The sequence below is a fragment of the Anas acuta genome, chromosome 3, assembly GCF_963932015.1.
Source record: "Anas acuta chromosome 3, bAnaAcu1.1, whole genome shotgun sequence".
Taxonomy (NCBI): Eukaryota; Metazoa; Chordata; class Aves; order Anseriformes; family Anatidae; genus Anas; species Anas acuta.
This window is the reverse complement of record NC_088981.1, coordinates 18,507,988-18,535,387: the sequence shown is the minus strand read 5'-3', so window position 1 is coordinate 18,535,387 and position 27,400 is coordinate 18,507,988. Positions and strand designations below refer to the sequence as shown.

General features: G+C 43.2%; 1 long non-coding RNA gene across 1 annotated transcript; it reads right to left on the bottom strand.

Moving 5' to 3' along the window:
* Positions 1 to 145: 145 nt before the first annotated feature.
* LOC137852962 (uncharacterized) lies at positions 146 to 18,899 on the bottom strand. The gene is made up of 3 exons (XR_011094099.1): positions 18,375 to 18,899; positions 16,706 to 16,791; positions 146 to 1,772 (listed from the first exon to the last, which is right to left on the bottom strand). It is a non-coding gene; the product is annotated as an uncharacterized lncRNA (long non-coding RNA).
* Positions 18,900 to 27,400: the final 8,501 nt, after the last annotated feature.

The window sequence follows — 27,400 nt, the reverse complement described above, 5'->3', positions numbered from 1 at the left end:
TTGATGCCATTAAGTAATAAACTAATAATTGTACCTCAGATCATTGGCACTTCAGAAATGACCATTTCCAAGCGCAAGCAGCGGTGCGTCCCTGGCACACAGCTTGGCGCTGAAATGGTTAATGCCATATATTGTACGTCGGTAATGAAAACTAGCACTCAAGCAACGAAATTCAAAGCTCAGGCTGACACACCATCGTTAACGCAGCCCTTTGTGCTCAGCTACCACGGGAGTCTTGGAGCAGCACATGGTGTTGTACCCCACACAATATGTGCTACTACAATACCGCATTCACAACACAATGAATTGAGGTCAAGTGAGTGACCTTAAAAAGAGCTTTCTTTTAATTCTTTAAAGAAACACCCCATGATATGTTGGAGCCCATTAAACAAAGCTGCAAGAAGATACAGTAAACTTTAATTAGCAGTGAAGGCAATAACCTCACTTTATACTTCATAATTTCTCCCACCATGTTTTATTACATGGAACAGTCATTTTAGTACCTTTGTACCTAAGGCAGCATCCGTGTGGTGTGGAAAGGGATGTGTTGTTGGATATTTATTGTAATGGGGCTTCATGTGGTTGGAGGTCAAAGTGTAGGACTTTCATTTGTACATCACTGCTCTGCTATCTGCTCATGTCTCTGGGTAACCTGATGTTCAAACCTTTTGTAAGGCAATTGGTGAGGAGGTTGTTCTTATTGTTACAAGAACTTGGAGAAAGGATGCTGGGCCCTGGCTTCGGCACAAGCCTACTGCGTGACATAGGGTAGTCCGCCAAAATTTTTCTCGCAGTAATCCCAGACGCTTCCATTTCCAGGAGACTCAAGCGCTGCTCCTACGGGCTGGTCTCAGGAAGCCTGGGAATCAGCAGCTCCTACTGGCTTCTCAGGAGCACCCAGAAACAACTTTGGAAAATCACAAATTTTCCTCCCCATGAATTACCAGCAATTTTGAAATATTGGCCTCTTACCTCTCTGCCTCTCAAAACATCCCACGCTAAGTTGGAATGGTATTTCCCTACCTCTTGGAGCAGCTCGCAGGCTGCAAGGGACACCATTAAATTTTCTTTGTCCTTTTCATGCTAGGTGTTTACCCAGTAATGGGGCAGAATATCTGAACCCCTTGGACAGACAAGGACACCATCTGCATTTTCCTGGTGGAAGACTCCAGTGCAAAGAGGTTCTGGACCAGATCCACAGCGGGGCTTGGGCAGCTATACCCAGCCTGTGTGGAAAAGATATAATCCTCAGAACACCCAGGAGTCTTTTGGCACATCAGTCAGATGCATTGCATATTCCCCAGTTTGTACAATTTTGCTTCCGTGCGTGCTTGGAAAATGCCGTCTTTAAAGGGCTCAATCGCTCAGTGGTGATGAGGTGTTTACACCCCAGCAGGCATCCACACACCTCCATCTATCTCAGAAGAACAGCCTGGTCTTGCAGGTACTTTTCGAACGCATCTACTGAAAGAGGCTCCATACAAAAACACCATTGTTCTCTGTTCCCCATGCACCGTGGCTAGAGGAGGAAGGCATGCCTAGCAGTAATGGCAGCACTTGATTTCCATCAAATGCTTCACAGTCTTTGCCACACAACCTCCCTTTCCCAAATGAGCACAGCTAACCACTGTGCTACAGAGTTGGACTATTCTTACATCCTTTTCCTGTCCCCATTAACCTTGAACCTTATGACAAAAATTGCTTCAGAAAACATGAAGAACATCCTCTTCCATCACTCTGACCAAGACTAGCTGGTAGCTTGATGTACAATCCTGTCAGAAAAGAGATGCAGGAATTAAGGAAATTAAGGAAAAGGAAAAAAATTAAGGAAAAGGAAAGTGAAGTTGGATGTCTTGGTTGAATATGCTATCCAATAAAGTACCAGATAAAAGCACTGCTGCCTTCTTCTCGATTGGTTTTTGAGAGAAAAGGCAGACACCAAGCTTCAGGAGAGATTTTGAGGCTGGAAATCCCACGAAGAGAGAGGCAGCAATAGTGCTGATTAAAGAGTCTATACCTGAGGGGAAACACCATGCAATGGTCTTCCACCAGCCAGCTTCCAAAGTCCATGTGGGTGTCATAACAAATCTACGTACCTAAATCCACACTGCTCATTTCACTGTGGGCAACACAACACCTCTCGTGTATCTGAGCCTACAGTCACAGCCCCTTACGAGGAGTTAGCTCTTAGCAGAGCTGACATATCACTGAATCCGCTCACAGGTCCACCCTGGTACGGAAGCTTGGTAACTTGCAGCCCTGGGTATCTGCTCAGACCAAAAATAACATGTTTAGGACAGTATTGCAATGTATAAGAAAAGCAGAAAGAGGTTTTAAAAAATGTGCTGTCATCACTCCAGCTGGTGCTACTTAGCAGAAATACAATAACATCCCACAAACTGTAATACATTCCCAGTCCTGCACTGAACAGCAGAATGCCTCCCAGAGCACTATGCTTAATTAAAAGAAAGGCACAGTCAGCATTATAAGGGGGAGAGACCTTGAGGTTAGAGATGAAAATAAGAAATGTAACCTGTAGATGCTAATTGTTTCTATGTCTTACTTTGCTTTCAAACATTTCATTTTTAGAATTCCTCCAATTCTGCTGCAAGCCATGTAATTTTGACTGTGTAAGTCATGCAAGAATTATAAACAGTAAGGGAGGAGAAAATATGGAAATGCATTTTACGTTCCTTTGCTTTCTTTTTTTTTTTTTTTTAAATTCCTCCTGACAAAATATAGTACAAACCCTCAGAAACAAGATTGGTGAAATATTATTACTATTTTTATTTCAGTTCAGACCCAGCCAGGGCTGCAGTGTTGTTTGCCTCCAGTCGACAGAAACATTGCAAGCAGCGCTTGAAACAAAACTGGAAAATTTATATAATTTCTCTCAACCCAGTACTTCAAGAGGAGGCATCCTCACCTTCATCTCCTTAGAAAAAAGCAGAAGTCCTGAGCATCTGGAAGGCTACACTCCACAACGAGAACATCAACGGCATGTGGACCTACATTTAAAGCTCTTAGCAGTATGCCCTCAGTAAATGCTGGGCAGGATGCTCTGCTCCAGCACAGGTTGCTGAATTGCCTGTAAAAGTAGCTCTTGTTTGAGCACGTTGCAGCAGACTCGCTTCACAGTGACAACTGCACAGAGTTGTCACCAGGTTTGTGTCAGAGAGAAGGGCACAATATAGACAACCCAACACAGACAGAACAGGAATTTTAACACAGAAGCAAATGAGAAAATTCAAGAGAATTAACACAAGATGTGTTAGTACTTCTTATTTTGAAGGTCTGGCAAATGGGGGAGTAATGATTAATGGTAGTTTTACTTCACTGTTTTATTTTTCTCATTTTATGAAAGGCCCCGCAATGACTCACTAGATACCAAGCAGGGATCATACCTCAAAACCTGTGTTGTGTGCCTCAGTCTTTGTTGGAACCCCAATGGGCCAAGTACCCGCTCAGTACCCTTACCTCACTGTCTGAAAAGTATCTGTGCAACTAAGCCAGAATTCCAAAAATACCAAACAAGCTCCACTGGAAAAGGATACCATCAACAATCCCCTTTCACACAACACCTTTATTCCTAGAAGTTATTAAAATATACTCGTGTAGATTCACCCTTGATGCCATGCTGCCAAATTTAGTTGTGGCAAATTTACATCAGGTGTGATTTTTGTCCCCAGGACACCATTCAAGAAAATGTCAATGCATCGAGGCTTACACACACCAAGAAAAGAAACAACCAATCAGCTTCACAAGTTCGAGGGATGCCTTAATCTCTGTGTTTTCCCTGTGTTTTTATAGTATATTGTTGCGTATGAGTTACAAATGTGTGAAAACATTAAAGTTGAGCCAACTACAAAATAAGCTAATATCTTGTGTTTTCTGAAAAATGCAAGCCTAATTAGAGTTTAGGTAATTAAAGCTTTCACAGTTATAAAAAATACAATACATTCATTTATGCAAATCTGCCACTGAGTGCGATTTCAGTAAAATACCATGTAATGCGCGTAACGTCAGAATTTTGCTTACAATTGAAATGTCTGCAAAGCAAGTTCTCTTCCGAAATTTCAGGCACATGCACTGTAATTCTCTTGCATTATGGATTTAAAACTCAGATTGCTTTGTCTTCATTTAAAAATGATTAGCAGTTTACATCGGATTTATATGCTGGCATAGCCTTTGTATCACTGAACAACTACAAGCTGATTTACAAAAGCCCGGCTACACTATGTGTATAGCTATGTAACTACAAAGTAATATGTGATGGCAGGCATAACCAGCACACATAATTTATAATTATGTGATTAGCAATATAAGCCACTATTATTAATTAACGTTTAATGCTGACATTGTGCTTGGGGCTGTATAAACTACCAGTGCAAGGCAATTTCTGCCTTGGAGTGGCAAGGGGCTAAAATGACAGGCACCGTCCCCCAGTCCCACGGCTCCTGGGGAGGAGAAAGCGCCCTGCGGGAGTCCTGCAGCCAGCCCGGCACAGGCTGCTGCAGTTGCCCACCCCTCTGAGATGGGGAAAAGCTAAGGACCCTTTCCTTTATCAGAAACAACAAAGCAGGCCCAAGTCTTACCAAATAAAGGGTCTTCAGCCTCCGTAGCCCTGGGGCAAAGCGCCAGCAAATCTACTTAATACAGAGCGAGGTAGACCCATGACCTGCTCCCTGGCTCACTGGGGAGGTAGCAAGGTGGGACAAGCATCTCTGGGGGCTTCACAGATGACTTCTGCTCCACTCTGTCACCCTGCAGAGTCGGGAATTGCCTTCCAGCAGCTCTAGGGAGCCCTGACACAAAGCCTGACTGAGCATCCCGAGCCTACAGGATACAAGGTCCCCCCACAATGTAACAGCAAGTTCTTGTGAAACAGCACCCAAGGCGTGTTTGGGCAGCAAAATGGGAGTGAGAAAGGTGATTCAGAAACATTCCCCTGAAAGTGAGAGGCCAAAACCAAAGAGTATCAGGATACACAGGACTGCATGAGCAGACGCTAAATGTTTGAGGGAGAGGAGACTTTCCAGATAGTGTGCACGTTTGAGCTTGATCATTTCTTTCCAATGCAGCTTGAGAGTCTAACAGAAGCCACATGTAAAAGAGCTAGTACTGGTTCACAGCACTCACAGCATTGCTCTGTCAGTAGCTACATTTCCTTGAATATGCAGAAGGACTAGAGGTATGAAACTTCTTGCCCTGAAACCAGTATACCTCCAGGAGTCCCTAACCAGGGAATAACTATCCACTACCCACTTCCATATAAAGGGGAGCAGGGAGAATTTTTAACACCTGCCCTGTGAATTAGCCAGGGGAAGTTTGCAGTAATGAAAACTGGGTTTAGAACTTTTTTTTTTTTTTTTTTTTTTTTGGATAATTAGGCTTTGAAAAACACCTCTAACAGATACTGTCATTAGTTTTGAAAATCCTCTCCTTCTTTCATGCTCAGCAGTCTGAATGGGAAAAAATCCAACCTGGAAGTGTCCTTCATTATTATTTACATAGAGCCTTACCTGCTCTTTTGTTGATAAATCGAAAAGCTGTATTTGCAGCAAAATAATGATAATATACAGCTGCACGGACAGATTACGAAAAGCAAAGCAACCAGACAATTATTTACTGTGCTACTATAAGACAGGTACAAACTTTCTTTACATCAACAAGTTTTAAAACTGTCACGCAGCTTCTAATTGCCATTAATAAGGTAGAGATAAAACCCTCTGGGTCCTAATCCCATCATCGTGGTGTTGCAAGTTAATGATATGTTAGCCAGTGCTGTATATCACTAGCTTACAGAAGGGTCAGGAGGAACATTTCATCCTAGGCCATCAAGGCTGTATTCCATGGGTAACCTCTAACCTGCCGGGGCTGTCAATCAACCAGCTGTACGCATGAATACCACGCTTCTGGTCAGTCATCACCCATTATTAACAGTCCCTTCGGTTGTTACAACTAGACCGAGTTGTCAGATCTTTTCAGGACAGTGAAGGATGATTTGCTATTGATCTTGGCTCTGAGAATCAGCGATCTACTGCATGGTTTTGGCTAGCCGGTGGCACTGCGAGCGGCAGAAGATTGTTTGGCTTGCTGTGAAGGACCTCAGAAGATTACAAGAATACAGGAACTGTAAGAAACCTATAAAATATTAAAGGGGCTATCAAGGAAACACAGCTTCAGATGGATTTAGCTGAGAGAGGAACTGGGATCACAAAAGTCAGGTCGTGGAAAGTAGCTGGGCCCCAGTAATGAGCAGGACCTCTGAGAGGTATTGTCATACGGATAATAGAGATCTGCATCCAACCTACCACAAGATTCATTGGCACTTTGATCGGATCTATGTCTCCCGTATAGACAAGGGCAAACAAAGAATCCAAAGCAAAGGCCATTTTCCCTTGCTCGCTATTGAAGTCTTTTTATAGAAAAATACTCTGGAGGCCAGGAGCTCTATTGAATAGTTTTACATAGGAAATACGACTAGAAGAGTCCTCCCAGGTCATCCCCTGCTATGTCTGATACATCACATCTCATTGATATCACAACATCACAATCTCATTGATAAATTTCTCAAGTTTCTTCTTGAAACCGGGTAGCTTTCTTGCCCCTGTGACTCCTATTGGAAAGCTGCTCCAAAACTTCATGTTATTAGAAATCTTTATCTAGTTTCCAGAGAACATTTGTTCAGAATTGGTTCCTATCAGCTGTTCCTATGGCATTCAGTATACTTCTGCTTTAATCAGTTCTCCCTCACCATTTATCCTGATGATATATTTATAGGGATCAATATACCCCTACTCAGGTTTAGGTTTGCTAAACCAAATACACAGTCCTTTATTTCTTGTTCCCTATCTCAGTTCAGTAACACTTTTCCTGGACTCTGCCTGTTTCAGGATTTCACAGCATCGCAGGCTGGGTGAGGCTGGCAGGGACCTCTGGAGGCTAACACAGGGACACCCAGAGCAGGCTGCCCAGAGCCGTGTCCAGGTGGATGTTGAGCATCTCCAAGGAGGAGGCTCCACAGCCTCTGGGCAGCCTGTGCCAGTGCTTCCATCACCACAGAGCACAGGAGGGCTGCCTGGTGCTGAGGGCACCTCTTGTGCTCTGCTCTGTGCCCATGGCCTCTTGTCCTGGCGCTGGGCACCACTGAAAAGAACCTGCCTCCGACTTCTGTGCAGCCTTCCTTTGGGTAGATATATCCCCGCAAAACCTTTTTTTCTCTAGGCTAAACAGTCCCAGATATCTCAGCCTGCCCACACAGGAGAGGTGCTCCAGTCCCTGACTCCTTTAGTGGCCCTTGGTTGGGCTCTCCGGTAGCACCACATCTCTCTTGTGCTGGGAGGCATACAACTGGATGCAGTGCTTCAGCTGTGGTCTCACCAGTGCTGAGCAGAGAAAAAGGATCACCTATCAGCCTGCTAGCAATGCTTTGCTTAATGCAGTCTGGATATTATTAGCTTTTTTTTTTTTTTTTTGGCAGCAAGGGCACTTTGCTGGCTTGCATTCAACTCTGTGTCCACCAAGACCTCCAGGTCCTTTTCTGTCAAGCTACTTTCCAGCTGGGTGGCCCCCAGCATGTACTGATGCCTGGGGTTGTTCCTCCCCAGGTGCAGGGCTCTGCACTTCTCCTTGTTGAACTTCATGAGGATCTCCCCAGTGCCTTGTACAAAAGTAGTCAGGAATCCCACATGTTTCCTGGATATGCTTCCCCTGATGCAACATCCAGGGGAACATCTCAGAGAATATTTCCCTTCCCTGCTGTTGCAGAGCTCCAGCAGTTGTCAGTCATTGTGAGATTCAGCAAAACACTTCTCTTTTACTTCCAGCTGATAAACCTCCTGCTCAGAGCAAAAAAACATCTGCATGACCTTGTGCTTTATTAGTACTTAATTTTATCCGTTTTCCACTTCTCCTGCTGTCAGGGTCAGTCCTCCTCTGAATTGCCAAGGCCTCTCGGCTTTCTGTCACTTACAAACTTTTTATTTGCACACTTCTGTTGTGGCCACAAATAAAAATGTTAAGATAGGTCATAAGACTGATCGTTAATAAACTCCGCTAGTTAGTGTTCTTGTACCTTGACAGTTCTTTCAACTCAGTTTTCAGAAATTCTCCTTCAGCCTTTTCTTTACATTTCTTTTAAAATTCATGTTCTCCCGACCAAATTATTTTCTTCCATGTAGCACTGCATTAAGTGTCTTACAGAAGTGTTGACAAATTTGAGCTGCCATATTTCTCTCGGTCACAAACTCAGAGAAAGATACCACAGGAATCTGACATAATTTATCCTTGGTAACCTATCTACTACAATATTTGCTAATTAATCTTTTTTCCAACAGATCTATGCAAAGTTCAGTGTCTGTGCATTATAATGACAACAAAGGTCACCTCCCCCCAGTCTCACTCAACTACATATGAAAAGTTTGGAAAGTTACTGGAATTACTACAGTACAAAACACAAACAAAAAGATTTGAGACCTCATCTGCCTTGAGACATGAGCCACAGTGTAAACCCATAGGAGTAGGAGATTATTTATAACTATAAAGGATTAGCACCTCAAAATTATGCCATTATCTATCTAGAATAAAAATAATTTGAAAGGACCCACCAGCCTCTAACTGGTTTACAGTTTATGGCATGCAGCTTCGTTGGTCATTGTTGTTGGGCTGAGAAAATATGGAACAGTTGTACAGAGCTACTTGCTCTGGAGTCTGCAGAGAGAAGACAACAAACTTTGATATGTTGTCTTAACTTATCCTTGCCCCAGAATTATACTTTAACATAGGTATCTTCATGGAAACAGAATTTTTGGAAGGAGATAGAATTGCCTTCATTGTTTCCTTAGCAAGCTTGCAGAACTCCCAGGTGCCAGCCCAGCTCTAATGATGACCTTGTTCTGCAGAATGGTGACTTCAATATTACAGACATGCACAGAGCACATGCTGCTGTGGGCCCTTTCAGACAGCAACTCGTGATGTTTGATGGAAACATAATAATATGGACAAATTGCTGAAAATAACGTTCCTTTCTGAACTCCACTGTCTCACCAGGTCAATTTAATTACTCAGAGAAGATTAACAAAGTGAGAAAAGAGTAACATTGCTAGACCTCAAACCATGTGCCAAGTCCCTCTTGCAGAAGAAGGGATGATTTTGTGACTAAAACACAGCTGAGAGACTTGTAGTGGGACTCTTGATGTTCTTTATGACATTGGACAAGTCACTTATCACTTCATGACTCCGCTTCCCCTCCTATAAAGTCTCCATCAAGATAGTTCACAAAATCAGACTCATTTTGAGACCTATTAGAGTCATACTGTGCTCTGTTAGAGCTTTTGAGGCACTTTTAGATCCTTAGTTGCTAGAAAATATCAATTCAATAAGCATATTTGGATTCAACGATTTATTTCAGCTGAGTCAGTAGGGCTGCTTCTCATACAAAGTTTTTAGTTTAGAAGCTGTTCTTATGGGTTTAGAGAGCCTGAATTTCAATCTTGTGGTAGCAGAAGGTAAGGATAGCAATGTGCATGGCACATGAAATATTGCCACATACATTTATCATCGGATGATACTTGGTTTAGAAGATGAAGGTAAAAGCAGATACCCTAACCCCTGACAGAAGTAAATGGAAAGAAGTATTTGACAAGGATCAGGCATCTGTTCATAGGTCTAACATGATGAAATGTAGAGCCCAATTTCTACAGCCACCTAACCCTCACTAATGAGTCACTCAAAGCTGCCTAAAAAGTCTAAATCATCATCTTTACAGTTATATCACTTATTTACTAAGCTTGTCAGACCTGTGTTTGTGTGAGATCCAAGGGCAGCCACCAAAAATGCCATATGTAGCTCGCAGATATCTGCAGTATTCTTGACTGTCTTCCTGCTAGGTGTGCATAACTCCAGTTGTCTGGCCTTCTCTAGAGAAAGGGAACAAGAGGAAAGTCCATTGTCTCCCCGACAATTTGCAAGAATATCTGAATTAAAAATGGAAGTTTTGTCATTTGCATGGCAAAGAGAGCAGGGAAAGAGAGGAAGTATTGTTAGGTATTGGTAATGTAAAAACATAAGTATGCTGTTATTTATGTAATTAGTTATTGCTTTCATTATGGGTGCAGTCTTAATGGTTATAGTATTTATGTATAATTACCTTAATATTCACTGAAATTTCCAAGTAGCTCCCTAATTAACTGTCTCAAATATATAATTACATTGCATCTTTACGCAAGACTTGCCTAATTAATGTAGTTACACCACTTCTTTGTGAATGTGCATTATTAAATGCTCTTCGCATCATTCTTCTGACTTCTTGTAATTCACGCTTTACAAAAATTAAGACCCTGAATTAGAAACCTTCATGAGCAACCAGCTCCAAAAGCAAGCACCAGATGATCTTTTCTTAACAAAAAAACAAATCTTACTAAGCCTCATTACCACTCCCTTTAACAAAAGCTTTCCATCTGGATCTGAAAGAAATCCCAGGTACCATTGTCTTTTAAGAGGGCATAGAAAACACGTTATAGATGCGAAGAAGATTTTACTGCCATCAAGGGTCCAAACTCCCAGGCTCCCTAACTCATCTGCCGACAAGCCCATCTGGCAAGGGAACCAGGTGACTGCGTGATAGCACCCCAACCACTTGGCAATGTCAGGTGGCATTTTCAAAATAGAAAAGTAACATGAGGCTTAGGAAAAATGTCGTCAGTGAGACTCTCCTCCAAAACCACATCAGCCGTGGTTTTAAGTCAAAAGACATCCTTTTTGCCAATCCCCTCACTGACTTCTACACTCGCCACACTACCTGCTGCTCTGAAGCATCCCACACGCCGTGAGTTAGCAGCGTGTCACAACTCAGAGGTCTCACTCTAGCCTGCAGCTCCTGCTCCATGGGGTTATCCATGGGGAAAGGAGCTTATGCCACCATTGGTCAGCAGCACGTGTGAAGCTGCAGTTACAGGTCTGTTATGGCTTTAAAGAATTTAATTCCATTTATAGACTGAATTCATCTGATGTCCAGCATCCTGGAGCACTCAGGTAGGAACCTGAGAAGAAAGGGAATAGGACGAAATTCTGGGATCCTGCCTTGTGCAAAGACTTTCTCGGGGGTCCTTTATGCCAGTCTTCACCTGCCAGTGAGGACATTATAAAGCTGCTGAAGGAACATATATCTTAGGCCAGAGGCAGTTTCTCAAAACATGAGGAGGTGCACTGAAAAGTAACAGAACTAAAGAAACCTCATCAGAGCTCTTACTGAACAGAACAAAATCTGAATTCACCAAAAGGTAAGGACAGGATTTCTCAGACTGTAGGCAGGCCAGATGCCAATGAGGAATTTGATTCTGCCACTTTGACAGGGCAGACATCCCCACTGCTGGACTCGGCAAATGCTGTGGCCATACAGATTTTTTTTGAAACAGTTGAGTATGCACCACAGACATTTTCCAGGGGTTAATGCACTGGTTAAACGGTTACACCAAGAATTAGGATCTGGAGAATATCTTGTCAACTGTACATGTAGACTCTAGAGCTGTTTTAGCTAGCAACACCCATCCATGAGGCAAGTGAAGTGGGGGAAGAAACATTTCAAGGACATTCACTTAGCACACATTCACATGGAAAACTGAGGAGAAGATTCCTGACAGAGCTGTAATGAAGACAGTCACTGTCTGTTCCAAACAGCCTGCTTTTTTACATTATTTATCCATTTCCAGTGTGAATTTTTGCTTGACACTTTAAACCTTTGGAGCCTGGGGCCCAGGTTTATTTGTATTTACTATTGCAAAGTTTTCATCAAGCAGCTGTCACAGATAAGCAATACAGACACGCAGAACTAAGATCATCTCATTTCAGCTCCCACAGCAATCACTATATACTACTACAAGGGTATATTGCATATAAACTACACCACACAAGAAAAGAGCCTACCCCTGATAACTCTGCATGGATACAGGCAGAATTACTTTGGTAGGTGAAGTAATTTGGCTTTGCTGAGCTCTACAACGCAGGCTGGCATCTTTAAGTGCAGAACTGTGCTCTTTGGCACCTAAATAAATAGCCTAACTTTCAGATGTGCCAAACATCAGGAAGCCAGAATAAGGGTTACTAGGTACATCTTCAAATATCCTGCCCCACATCCATATATTTTGGCCTTTTAATAAGTGGATCATGTTTTTTCCACCAAAGGCCATAGTTCTAGCCTGCCTCTATTAAACAAATCTGTGCTCTAACAGGTTCAAGCACTAAACAAATATCAAATTCTTCATAGCTAGCAAGTCACTGCTATTTTAAAAGAGCCTCTTGCTTTTTGAAATAACAGATACCAGCTCATATACTGGACGGATCCACTAATTAAGCACTTTGTACTGCAGCATTTTAGATCAATTTGTAACCTATCAGATGAACATGTTTCAGCCAACGTGTGACATGCGCATGGAAAATACAGTATCATTCCAGCATGGGTTTTTTCCACTTCCATTTTTTTTTCAAGTTTGTAGTACGCAAAGAGTTACTGAAATAGCCCGCCATACAACATCTGGGAGACAAAAAACACTCACAGGAAAATACAGCAGAAGGGGAAGATTCATGAAAACAGGAAACATTAAGAGGAGAGTGAAAATATGTCAAAACAAAGGAGGTAATAGACCATCAGGATGAATGATTTCACCGATCGGCAGAAGTTCCTCAAGAGCCTTTGGAGACCAGCAAGGTGACGTATGCCCCTCCTGCCACAAAGGGACAGCAACCTTTTTAACCTCCATTTTGCACACACGTGAAGTATGGTGGTCTGCCCAAAGATGGGCTTGATCCACACACAAACATTTTCAAAGTCCCATGCCTTCCTCTGATAGGAAACATCAGCATTTAAAGAACAGCGCTCATAACAAATGCAGATGCTTACAGCCACAGGTGCCAAGGGTGGCTGCTTAGACCTAATTAAACATCACTTGCAAATATGCACACTGCAGAGGACTTTTTGCTCCAGCTGTGTCCATAGCCCTTTCAGTAACACTTCCACAAACAGCCTTTTACTTGCTCAAAGCTTTGCCAGTGCTCCTGTACTTCAGGCATACTGGATTTGTTTGCATCACTCACCTTCCCTCATATTTCCACTCAGAACAGTTTAGTCACCCAGGAATATCAGTAATACTCTGAGATAGCTTCACAGCAGAATAGAAACCAGCAAATAGCTGAAGTGAGCAGCCCTCAGACGGAGCACTGCTCACCCAGGCTCCTCAGGCAACGTTTCAGTGACATGCACGAGTGTAGAAATCAGGACATGGTGCAACATGAGGAGCTGTGAAAGCAAAGGCCATTCTGCAAGAGATTACACTGACTTCAAAGCTTGTCAAAGCAAAGGTCCTCCCTGCCTTTCTGAGGGGACCCTGAGATAGAGGGAGCCTTTGTAAGACACCATCAGCTCTTGAGCCTCTATAACTTTAGAGAGAAAAGCAGCCAGGTATTATCTGCACAAAGAGAAGTTCCTTGTGTGGATTTTCTCAGTCTTCTTATCACAAAACAATCTCAGAGGATTTTGACCGAGGAGATGAGGTATCACAGTGCTTTGTATCAAACCAGGCCCTGGCCTGTGACAAATGAAGGATCTGAGGACAATAAACAAAAATAACAGACTTCAGTGCAGCCTCACCCACTGGCTTTCCTTATCACTCGCACCAGGTACGTGGGCTCTCTTCACTTCACGGTGAATATTTCCCTCTGACACAAAGGCTCTTTAGATGCACAACTCCTGCTGACTTTCAGAGGACAGGTAAGCACTTAAATGCACTTGTGCCTCCAGAATCTCCCCCTAGTGACACAGCAGTAAAATTAAGTCTCCAAGACTTGCAATAAAATGCATTCACTGGTGCCCTATGAAACACCCTGAATAAAAATCAGGCTTTGGGGAACAAAAATAACACACGGGGCTGGGGCGCAATGTGCTTTTCCTACCACCTGGAGAGAGGAGTGGGGAAACATCAGGGCCAAGGCCAAAGGGGGGCTTGTTCATCACAGAGGGTCTGAGGGGAAGGCTGAGGAGAAGGAGGCAGCCACAGGAGGCTGTGCATGGGGGTTGTGGCCAATATTTTCCATCTGGTTCAATTCCAAACGCAAAGTTGCCTTCTGGGTACACCACTGTCTTCACAAACCCATATCAACACACGGCCTCTGAAAAAACTTTGCTGGAGGCAAGTGAAACTGAATCCTTGGGATGGCTGCCCCAAAGAGAAGAATGCGCATGGCTGTTAGATGCCAGCCTTGGCAAGAGGTGGGTCCCAGCACGTCTCCTCATCTCACATGTCTCTGAAAGATGGGGCGGTCAGGGGGTTGCAGCTCTGACGGTGGAAAACAAGAGCTTGAACTCTCCCTCCGGGGTTGTGAATGTGCTGCCAGACCCATGCACATTCCATCGTACTTTGAAAAAAAATGTTAGCACCTTTTACAAATTCCAAATTAAACCTCAAAAGTGCCCAAGAAGTCTGTGTTGTCCACTCTAGACCTAAACACCACCAGAGTAAAGCAACATAGCTGGGCATCTGTCAGGCTGCAGAAAACATTGGGCCACAACAGAAACAAATACAGACCCTAAAAGTTCATTGCAACCCAGCATTGCATCGCATTACATACAGACCTGCCCATCGCTGAACCCAGACCCCACAATCACCAGGCAAACGAGGAACACCCCACTTCTCCCAGCTGAAAGACCTGGAGCAGCTGCCCAGGCTCTGTTATAAACACGCGCACAGCACCATGCACATCAGACCCAGTGATGAGAAAATACGAGCAACTGCTCCGACCCCAGTGAGTGCACGGTACTGTGGAGCAGTGCTGCGCTCGGTGGGGCACCACAGAATGAATCCCTATCCCCACATCTCATTTTTAATAAGTTAATTTTAACCGTTACCTGAAAGGCGGCTCTTCCACAAAGCGTTGATCATTCACAACAACAAAATTGGGAAAGATAGAGGGGTTTGGGGAAACAAACAACAACAAAAAAAGCCACTTAATTACATACAGTGCTGCATGACTTCACAGAGCAAAGCTTTTCTTTAAGATCTTAAGACCACCCACAAGCATAACACATGGCCTGGAACCTGAAGAGAATATCTGAACAGGGGTCTCAGCATAAGGATGGGAGGCGGGCAGTTTTGCTTGGGCATATGCAAATGTTTGTTTCTACGGGATCAAATAAAAATTAACTATTTGTTGTGTCTGGTTATCGGTTGTCTGAGCTGGGGGCTGCTTGGTAAAACAGGGAGAAATAAACCTTTAAAACCTGTGACACAGGAGCATTATTTGTCTGCGCGAGGCTTTAGTCACGGTTCCTGGTGTTTTATGTATAGATGTTGTGCAAGAATAGGACAACAAGGGCTTTGTTCAACTTGATCATCTCATCAAACAGGGCTAAAAGAATAAAAGTTGGGATGCAAGACTAAATGGATATGATCTGAATGCATATTTGTGTTACATCTAATACAACCAGCATCATAGATGAACAAGATCAAATAAATGGTAAAACCTGACAAAGAGAAGAATAGATGGTGTGTGGAGCCATCTGTTTTGGAGGACACCCAAATCTGTCTGAATCAGGAAGGCCAAACTACCAGCTATTCTAAGATCCTCCATTCCAAGAGTGGCCTAATACGCAACTACACAATCAGCTTCTCTCACCATCACTTTGGCTGCAACTTTTTTGTGCAATTAAGTAATTTATTCCTTTCTTCATCCTCCTGATTCTAATGAATCCAAGCCACAAACAAGCCCCAGTTGCTCCTATTCAAGGAGTCTGATTGCATCTGGCAGTAATTGCTGAAAATCCTGAAGAGGAAACAGGGAAGGAAAGCATATTGTTTGTGGGGGTAATAGGTGAAGACCTGCCTCTCTTGACCTATAATACATTAGTGTCAGTGAACATTTGGCAGCCTTCAGATGATTAGCAATGAAGATGAATCAAGCAAAAAAAGAGGTAGAAATCTGCCTCATCTGAATCGCCAGAACTGCATAAATTTGCATGTTGATTAGCTGTTCTTTTGTCTGTGTTCCTAATTATTATGACACATTATGTCTTCATCATGCAAGATTCTGATCTGTCTTGTTCAAAATGCATGTAGAAAAAAGTGCTGTTTATTGATTCAACATGTAACTTTAATTTTTATGTTTGCTTTAATTAAATACATATTTGATTGCCTTTGACTGGTGTCTCAGATTTTTTTTAACTCTTATTTACTTCATCCTGTTGACAAACAAACAGGTAACCTTTCTTTATTCTCAGATCACTTGCTGATTAAAATCCTCCCTACCCCCATCCTCTTCTTCACACACAACAACCTTCGCTTCCTTGTTAGAGCAAAGATTACCAAAAAAACAAGTCCTTCGGTAACAGCTGAGTGGTGAAGCATGATATCTACAGGACTGAGCAGCATTGCAAGGACCTTAACGATGTTAACGGTAGCAAAGAAGTGCGTGTACTACAGGGTCAAGGTAATTTTCTTACACCATAAAGTCATTAGCAATAAGACTAGTAAAGTGCTGGAAATGCAGACTTCTGATTTGCAGGATTAGTTACAACAGGCTCGATCCTACCCAGGAATTCTTCTGTTGACTTTCACAGCCACAGGATTAAACTGCAGCATTCCTGGCCCCCGAGGCAGTGAAGTCCCCACCGTCCCACTGACTCTCATACGTGATTCCGACAATCAGAGCACTTTACCTGCTTCTAGTGACTGGCAAACTTGAAGTCAACGTTTCTTCCTACAAGACTTGCTCAAGTGGCTACAGGCAGCCAAAAGAATCAAACTAAATAAAAGAAAAAAATAACATGTAATTATTTGTTGTTCTGACCTGAAACAAGTTTCCAGAAGTTTTTATTTGAAAAAAATAAAAATAAAATAGAATTACATTTCATTGAAACATTTCATTCACTCCAAAACAATATACTTTAATTTATATTTTACCTGTTTCATTTTTTTATTTTAAATAAAAAATTGAAGTCATTTTGAAAATTAAACAATTTCTTAAGATGGAGAATCAATGCATTTCACTGTAGAGCATCTTGGAGCTTTTAGAAATGTTGAAATGAAACATGAGGCTTTTTTGGCATTTTTCTACCTTTTTCTACAAATTGAAACAATTCACTAAAAGCAGCACAAATTCATGATTCATTTTGTTTGACAGAAAACTGCATATTTAAACCAAGAACTCAGTTTCAGATTAAACATTTGACCCTCTCCTCTGCCTACTAATATTAGTTTACCTTCATTACATGGGGGCTTATTAGGAAATCCGACCTGTTTGTAGTGGGGCAAACAATATTTCCCTGGAATTTTTGTTTCAGTAAAATAAACACAATCACTGCTGTAATTTGGAAAACCAAGTAGCTCACTGAACTTTGCAAATAATTCCTCAAATTGTGGGTCAAATATTAGCATCTCAACTTTGACTGACTTCCTTTAAATATAAAAATTATGTGTTTGTGCGTTTGTTTTCCTAAAATCCACCCCTTCAAGGAAAGCAGTGAATAGACTATTAAATTTTCTCAAATGGCAATAGGAATACGCTAGTCAGTGTACAGAGATTAAGCAAAACTGTACTGAGAAAGATGCCTGAGGATGAAAAAAAAACCTGTATATTCAAGCAATTGATTTAGCTGTTATTTTTTACTATTGTACCCCTGCCAAACCAAACGAGATTTGAAACAACAATGCCTGCCATTTTTCACTGTTAATGGCACATGATTGGCTGCAAGTGCAATCAGTTGCTTGGTACCCAATAATCATCTTGAAACACAGGTAAATGCAAATCCATATTTGTAAGAATATAAACACGTAGCTACAGAATAACTACTGGAACATAACCACTTAAAGGCTTTGACACCAACCCACAAGGCAGGGAGGAAAAAGTTGTTGCTTATTCGGGTTATTCATGGTCATTTTCCTTAAGTTCCAAGCGTGTGTGTCCCAGTCTAGTGGTATGTGGTAACCTCACCCTGGACCTCTGTTATAGTATCAACAGCCAGAAATAAGCAAGGAGCCAAAAGGAAGCTCACACATGGACAATAAATAATAACAGGGAGATAAGTGGAGGCAGCTAATAGACTCCCTCTCTTCTGAAATTCCCTTCCCAAAGCAGTTCTGCACACGCTGGCCCATAGAGGCATGAGATGGCTCTGGGCTCCCCCAGCCTCCGCAGCACCAAGCACAGCTGGGGCAAAGCATGATGGAGAAGCAGGTCTCACTGGTGTTGGTGACGTGGTACTAGCCAGCACAGCTTGCCTCTGCCCTGGCAGCACCGGCTGAGGACAGGGCAGCCACGCAGTTACCAGCACCACCCTGGGGCCAGGACCACCCCCATGCACTGCCACCACCAGCACCAATACCTACATGTGCTGCAAGCATCAGAATGGACACCTGGCTTACATGCATTGCAGAAGAGAGTTTGCTGATTAGCAGATGCAATGCCCCCTTCATGCTCCACAGCACCTCAGGAGGCATGGAAAAAGAGCGAGAACAGCAAGGCTTGCCAGGGGTCCTCTGTCTCTCCCTTCCCAGGAGCAGAGGAGAGAGGAGGCTGGCTGCAAGGTGCTTAGTAAGCAGACCAGCCTGTTTCTCCAGCATGGTCTCAATTCCTCCAGCAAAGCTGCTCAGCCTTTCTGATGACTGCCATCACCTCCCATACTCCTTTCCTACAACTTAACCAAGAGGAGGGACCCAGCCCTTCCTCACACCTGGAAGTCAACCCAGCTGCACTACATTATCCAAAAACCAAGTTCTGTCTTCTGTAAAGGCTTCCCATTCCCTTCTCCTTATCCCACGAAAAAGCAAGGGCTGTCTTTTACATCTGGCCAAACTTGTCTTCATGTTGATTGCTCCAGAATCCAACCCAGAAGGCTGAAGTCTTGCAAGAAGGGAGCTGGGGACACCAACTGAGATTTACCAGCACGTTGGGAATTGACTGTCACCCAGCCTTGAGGAAATCCACAGCACAGACATGAGTTCTTCCCTACTAACACCCAACAGGCTTCCCAGCTCCCAGGAAAGCTCCTACAGCTACTAGCCAAAGGGCAGCTTGGGCTAAATTTGCTAAAGTGAATCTTCTAGATCCAGCACAGTCTGGATTCAAGCCAGGATGTGGAAGTGGAGCTATTCAAGTGGCATTGATGGATGAGGCCCTCCTGTCAGCAGGGAGAGGGCATCCATCCATCCTCATCCTCCTTGACTTCAGCACTAACCATGAGATATTGCTGTCTTGTCTGACGGGTGGCAGAAGTCCAGGGTAATGTACTAAAATTATTTTGAGTCCTTCCTGCTGAGACACACCCCGTAACTACTGAAAAAGCATTATCTTCAGCACTACACTTCTCTCTCCTGTGGACTTCTCATCTGCATTCTTTACAGCTCTTCCCTGTGTCTGCAGAGCTGCTAGGTGACTTGACATGGATTGAATTGCCAGAAGCAGGCAGGTGAAATACGGCTGTATCTGCGTCTCGGTGTATATAAACACACTGCTACCACCAACATGGCAGTGAAGGAAAAGCAGCTGGTTAAATCCAAGCAAGACAGAGGCAAGACAGATGGGAGACAGGAGAGCATCTTTAAGAGCGTGTCACTGGAGTGCAGTACGCCTGGCATGAGGTTGCATTTCCACAATTGGGGTGTTTGTTTCATAATTTAGGAGTGCTCTTGGATTTGCTACTGATGCTGTTTTCCTGTAGCAACCTCTGCAAGCAACACTTCTATTCTCTTCCATTGGCTAGGAGACTTTCTCCCATCCTGGCAGGTGATGACCTTGTCTCTGTTATTCATGGCTGTGTCACTTCTCAGCTGGACTATAGTGATTTGAAATATGCAAGCATGCAGCATTCATGCTTAGAAAACTTCATTTACTGCTGCAATGCATCTCTTCAGTGACAAAGGCATATCAAACCTGGCATTGGGCCTGGTACCAGCTTCCCACGGAATTCCTAATTGAGTTCATGGTCTTCATTCTTATCATCCTCGTCACATCTAACAAGCTGTGTAAAGCTGCAGTGAAGGAGCCATTTGACAGATTCGCTCCACTAGCCCTATGATGTCTCTGCAGAAAGAATCAAACACATCTGTCCAGAGCCTTCAGCCTGTGGATTGAACATCTTCAGGGAACGCAAATCTTCACCAAATTTCCCCTCTATCATAAGGCATGTTTCTCAGACTTGCATAAATAATAACAGCAGAAACACAGAAACAAGGTGCACCATTGCATCTACTTCTCTCTTGGGAGGAAGATGAAAGAGGGAATCCCATCTGAAAGCCTTGACAAATCATACGGGCTCCCTTCTTCTACAACTTTTCAACGATGCTTGTTCCCCTTAGATCCTTGCTCCGCAGGTAGCACCAGTCTCACCAGCAGAGCCAAATCCTGGCCAGCATGGTGTGATTGAGTTGGCGTCACCCTGGCACAAGTTGTGCTCTGCCTCCTGGGGCAAGGTGGCTGCCCACGAGGAGCTGACGTGCAGGGCACACAGTAAGCGCAGGGGTCCACACTGTCATGCCTGGGAGTTAACTTGAATGTGTCCGGAAAGAAACCAAATGTGTTGCACCCAATTACTAAAGTGAGCTCATTGTATCTATTTTTATTGAATATGTTGTTCCTCTTCGAATAAGGAATTTGCAGGAATTCTATACCTTGCCAGCTCCTCAGCGTGAATATTATTATAATTGTTTAAACTGTGAGTTTATACATTTTTCTCAGCATAGTAAACATGGTTTTAGAGGATGTTTGCAGGTCACATGGCCTTTAAAACTACATGTTCTTCTCTGGAGTATGAACCTTAATCCAAATAAGACTTTTTTAAATTGATTTTTTCAAGTGCTGCAGTATTTTTAAAGAAGCATTGTTTTAAATCTCATCTTCTGAGTCCTGCAATCACGCCTCTGGGTCCTGCAATTTGAAAAGATCACAGCCGACGATGGTAAGACGGGAGGTCATGCTACCAGGAAGCACACGGAAATTATTTACCATATAAAGACTATGAAATGTAATGAAGATCTGCGTAAAGGATGAAAACACTTTTCCTAAGAGCAGTGTTTGCTGAAATTCATACTGATTAAACTATTGTGGCAAGAGTCACTTGCTAGAGGCTTCCTTTCCCATAGCTAACTTAGAAGTCACTGATAACGGAGCTATTACTAAATATGCCCATATCTATGGAATTGAGTGCTGTATTTCATCTTCATGTTGTTGTTGCTGTAATTATTGTTTATCCTTGGGAAAGATTGAAGATTAGTTTATGCTCAGATTTCTGTTAATATGAAGATCAGTTAGAGATATTTATTTTTCCAGTGCATTCAAACTAGTACAACTCCTTAATGTACATCAGAATACAAGTATTTACACTGTACAGCTCTACTTGCCTTGATTCTGTATTTGCAATACGAAATTACTACAATAAGGCATCATTCTATCAGCAGAATTGCACCCATGCAGTGGGGATTTTGTTAATTTAACCAGCTCTGCATGGTCTAAAACAGGTTAAGTAAAGCTTGCTTAAGCTGAGTAGTGGTACCTGTTTGTGACCCTCCTTTGGGAGAGGGATCACCAAAGCCACCACCACCTCCAGTGGTACAGGTCTCTGCTGTGAACACTGAAGCAGCAAGATACTCTTTGAATAGAACAAGCAAAAGAAGCCGGCAGAGAAGCTGGGAGGCACAACAGGTTTGGTCCAACCATGTACATTTTCCAACCCTAACAGCCTTACTAATGTTTAGTAGGGGATTTTTACTCAGTTGGTTGGTTGGTTGTTTTTTTTTTTTCAGCTCAGGTTATTTTGAGCATTTTCAACTATTTTTATTAGTGTGACTTGCTGAAATTTCAAAATCAAATGAGGGGAAAAAACCTTTCTACACAAAGGTGATGAGGCTGATGTTGAAACTTAAAAGCAACAGTTGGCCATAAAATTTGCCAGATTTGATCTACCCACTCACAAGAAAAAAACACTGGGTTTGGGGGAACTGGCATTTCCTGACCTTACCATATTCCTGCAGCAGGATCTTACCCAGCTTTACCCTCTGCCAGCCTGCCAAAAACACTCCACCTCACACTTCCCTCATTTTCCAAAGCATGGAAAAGATCAGAGAACACTTGGCTGCTTCATTCTCACTATTATCAATACTATTTTGTCCACAAGGCAAGGACAGCCCCCAGAAGCACCTTGCACAGCCCATGCCGTGCCACCCCTGGCCCTGAGGCAAATGGTGGGGCCATCACCTCCACCAGGGCCATGGCACAGCCTGGGGGTGGCACCACACTGCATGGCTGCATCCCCCAGTTTGTGGGTACAAGCTGGCAGGTTGACCCACGCCCTCACTCCTGTTCTCAAGTTTTGTGAGGAAAAGGAAAAGCGCATACAGAAAGTTAAATCAGGAGCCGATGAACGTAAGTAGCGCGGGGGGCTGTGTGGAAGTCAGCCATTACGGCCTAAAATGTTGTCTCTGGTGGGGGCAGTTAAATTGCTCACAGACAGCAGTACATACTGACACGTGCCTGTCAAATTCCTTGAAAATGGAGGATTTGGGGGCGCTTCGGCTTCCCTCGCATGCTGGACAGGGTACCCCTGACAGGAGGGTTACCTCAGCGGCCGCTGGGTGGGCAGAAGCACGGCGACGGCGCTGCTGCTGCCATCGGCGGCCGGGCTGCCTCTGGGAGCAACGCCGCTTTTCGGCACAGATTATTGTTCCTCATATTCCTTTGTTTGCCGTTGTAATCTCCATAGTCATTCTCGTTGATAAACAAACAAGTGAAAAGATGCAATGAGGTGTAAGAATAGATTTGCACAGGGCAGACAACTGAACATTTAATTTATTTACCTCTCCTAACAGATACCTGGGGTGACATTTATTAATAAACGGCATTATCAGGTGTCTGATATGTAGCTCAGAGAAATTAATTACCCAGCCCATGGTAAAACCATAACAAGCCTGCAGTGCTGTAACATTTGTGCTAATTGAAAATGAGATAAGTGCTGTGGGTGCAATTTGCATTCAATGCAGTGTATTAATTATCTTCAGTTCTCTTCATGATAAATATACCTGACTGAACCACTCTGCTAATTTACTGGGTAATAGAGTCATAAGTGGATTCCCTTAGGTGACCAACTACCGGCGCTGGGCTCTCCGCAACATCAAGGCCTTCATCTTTTCCAAGTGCTTACACTGGTTAGCAAGCACTATATGGTTTTCTTGCAGACTGAGTTGAAAGTACACAGCAGCAAACTCTTTTTTGTGACCTCTCTGCTGCTCAATACGAAATTAGAAAACACCCCCACACACACACCAGACTTTGTACTTCATAAAGCAAAACAGGACACATTTCATTTCCATTAACGACACGCCGCGAAGTTTGATGGCAGCTCCGCGAGGAAAAGCCTTTCCCTCCATGCTCCTCGTCCCCCCCCATCCGCTTCACAGTTATGTTGTCGTGGGATTTAATTACATTTCTGTGTGAAATATAAATTAATTGACTCTTGTAATACCCATAACGATCAGGAAAATTCAGATTTAAAGATACTGTGCAGTTCCAGTAGATTAAGGCACTAATTGTTCCGCTCTCACCGACTACAATTTATATGGGGATCGGGTTACAAAACCAATATGTGCTCGAGTTAAGGCTCTGTGGTACCGTACAATTAGGACTAACGTTTTTTGTAAACGGGCCCAATAACGCAAAAAGCACTTTGCTAATCCCAGTCTTTCTAATTCAGAGGTCATGCATTGTTTAAGGCAACCACTCATACTGTACACAGCCACCGTCCTTTATTCACCCTCCTCCTCCGTGGCTTGGGTTTCTGAATTTGCCGCTAACCTTGGATGCGCTGTTACTAATTTCAGGGTAGGTGATGGCAACGCAAGGAGATCAGGGCCAGCGCTTTGCTGCGCTGCCCCCGGAGCAGCCCGGGCACGTTGTGACTGAGAGGTGATATCTGCCTCCGCCAGCTCCCCTTTGGTTTGCAGGCTGTGGATGGGGTCAGCTTTTGGGCTCGGCTGTCAACTCAGCAGACATCCGGGGCAGCAGACGGATGGAGGTGACAGTCATGCTCGCAGTGAAGGGGACAGGAGGTGGTGAGCAAAAAACTCAGCCCCAGGAACAGTCATGGCCTGACTGCCTGCAGGCAGCTCTGCAGGCAGGGAAATGGGACGGCAGCAGAGCTCTGCTCCCCTTCATCACACTACCCCACAGCCCCCCAGCTACTGAAGAGTGAGAAATACATCTCTCACATAAGCCAGGATGAACTGGCTTTCTCAAAAGAGCATCTAAGCGCAAAAGAGCTGGAGAGAAGGTGCACTTCTGCCAGAGACCTGTTCACAAGTTCCCCTTTAAGAGCAAAGCTCTCCAAGCTCTTACCTTGTCTGTTTCTAAACACATCAACTGCAAATAAAGGTTGGTTTCCCGAAATATTTTGTGTGGCTGCCCAAATACTCTTTTGCTTCTGAAGTTTGCATGGCTCATTAAAACATAAGTAAAAATAAAAAAATAAAAATCAGTTTAATACAAAAGGAAAACAGTAACATTTTAGAGTGATTTTAAATGTGCTGATATGATCTGTGCTGGAGACCTAATCAGTGACATCTACAAAGGCATCAATTATATTTCCCCAGCAATTTTCCTGCTCTCTGGTGAGGAATTCTTTGGAAAGATAAAACCAAAGAAATCTTATATCTTAGAAAACTACAGGGGGAAGGGAGCAGCTTAGCAGCATCTTCTGGTTCAGATGATAGCCAAAATCAGAACTCTTGTTTTCCTATTCCATGGGCAGAAGGAATGAAACCCCGGCTGTGCAGCAGTATTCAAGTTCTCCCAACCCAAAGCTCTCCTGAAAAATAATTACATCCCTCCATGGACAGTGGGACTTAGCTGATGTAGAGGGATATGGAGGTGTTCTGGGGTGGCTTCTCAGCCCATAGCAAGGACAGGGTTATCCCAACCAAACCAGAGCTGAGTGTTCCCCATTTACATCAGGAAACAGGCAAGCCTGGGACATTCCGCATTGCGGCCACCTTTACGTTACTATCCACCCCAGACATCCCCCAGCCCAGGTTGTGCTCCTCCCAGCTGTAATTCCCTGTGTAGGCTGTAAATCCTTTTTCTAAAGAGGGAAAGAGCCCAATGTGGCAGGGAAGGACACCCATGGTGCCTAAGGACCCCCAGCGTGGAGGACCAAGCCGCACCCCTAGGGAAAGGTACTTCAGCCTACACCTCTTGCCACCACACAGCCCACCAGCGGGGCAGCTGCCACAGGGTGCTGCAGGCACGACAGCGTCCCCATTTCATGGGCAAGAAGGACAAAGCAGGACACAGACATGCGGCTTGATTGGGGTGCCCAGCAGGCCAAAGCCTTGCTCTCCTGCGCCCTGTTTTTTGCATCGATGCACTAGGCCCCACTGCTTCTGCACACACACGGTGGCCAAAACACTTCCCTGCTCTTGCAGGAAAACCATCGCTGCATAGACTGGGACGTGAGGTGCAAAGGAAAGAGGTGGGGGGAAAAACATGAACAAAAAAGTCTTAACTTTTTACATGAAGCACACATTTGCTAAATAGAATCCTAATGGCATTATTGTAGCTAAAAACAGAGACTTGAAAATGCTGTATACATTATTATGCTCATTATCTACCAACTGCAAGAATGCTGTGCTAAAACTAACTCAAAACACCTCAGGTAAGGTAATTGCTACTAATGGATTTGAAGTGTGCAAAATTGAGCGTTATTACACAGACATCGCATTCTCGACTTGGTGAAGCTGTTGGATATTGTAGTTACCAGCTCACTCATCTCTCGATCAGGGAGAGATTTGAGGAAAAGGGCAAGCTCTCTTTCATTCCGCATTGGAAGAAAAATTCAACAACATGGTATTACAGCAGCCTGTTTGCACCTCTGTGGCTAAGATGGGGTCAGTGCTTGCTTATAAACCACTGCCTCAGAAAAACACCTACAAAAGTTTGCTGCAGAAGTAAACCTCTCAGGGAAGATCTGAGAGTAAACTTTGCATTTTGTTTATACTTGTAGGCCTGAAGGAAAGAATGGGCCAGGAGACTGCAAAATTAGATTTAAATAAGTAGCCATGGGTCCACATGACATATTCTGATGCAAATTGAAGGCTGGATCTTCAAGATACCCAAAGCCACTCTAAAGCCCTGCTGTCTAAAAGCATAATACTATCCTTTTAAACCCCTTCCTATATAAGGGGATGTCTTCAGGTCAAGGACTGTGTACCTGAACTTTGCCAAAGCCCAGGTGTGTTTGAAACATTTGATTCACCTGTTTGTAAATCCCACAAACAAGTGGTATCATTGCTTTCAGGGATAGTAGAATTTATTTTTTTAAATGAATTACTCTGGATGAAGATCTGAGATTCCAAACACCAATTTAACTCTTTGTAGCTCCATCACTAGCCTCCAGATTAAGCTCAAAACAACTGACTCCCAGGATTTTTTCTCTCTTTTGTGAATGTTAAAAATAAACTACACAAAAAGCAAATGTTTTTGTTTTTTTTAATCTTTGAGAAGTTAGAATTTTGTTTCTTATTTTGGTTATAACACCAAAGCTATGAATTAGTATTTGGATAATATTATGTAAAGTATTGTCATTTCAGTTAACATGTAGAAAGGGGATGTGGCCACTACCTAATAAGTTTCAGTTCTTTCTGATTATCGTGGAGGAAAGAAATTAAAAAGGCCGTGTATGAACGGGATTAAAGCAGTCTCTATCCCACTAAAGAAAGCACAAAGAAATTTGAACTCACAGCTGCAGCTGACAGCAATGGGAGCTGTGCTTTGAACAGATAACAAGCTAAAGTCCTCTGAAAAATCAGAGCATGCATCTCAGATTGGGAACTTAAAATTAGTGAATACTTTTGTACTTAATCTCTTTCTGCCTCAGTTCTTCATCATGAAATGGGGATAATACCACCACCCAATGCCTCACTGCAGTGCAGTGAAAATAAGTTCATTAATGTTTATGAAACATTCAGTTACCATAGCAATGAGTTCTATAGAAAAGCCCATGTGGAAATTAATATTTCTGTCTTCAGAGCAGGGTTTGAATAGAACACATTTAATAAGGCCCAGGGCCACACAATGAGGAGAAAAGAAAACAGTAAATAACTTGCCATTGAAAAATAAAAACAATAATCAAATCAAAATAGCTTGTTAAACAAAATCAATTTTTATAGAAAAATTTCATTTTGGTAAAAGTTATTTGGTAAAAAATACAACTTTTTTTTGCTGCTGACTTTCTCTCCTCTAATTTTCCACTTTTCCTAGCATGGGGATGAGGATTTTTTAAGGAGAGTTTGTTAGGGAAAAAAAAAAAAACAAGAAGTGACATTTTTAGCTATGTGCAAAATGCTTTGATTTGCTAATACATTTTCTGACA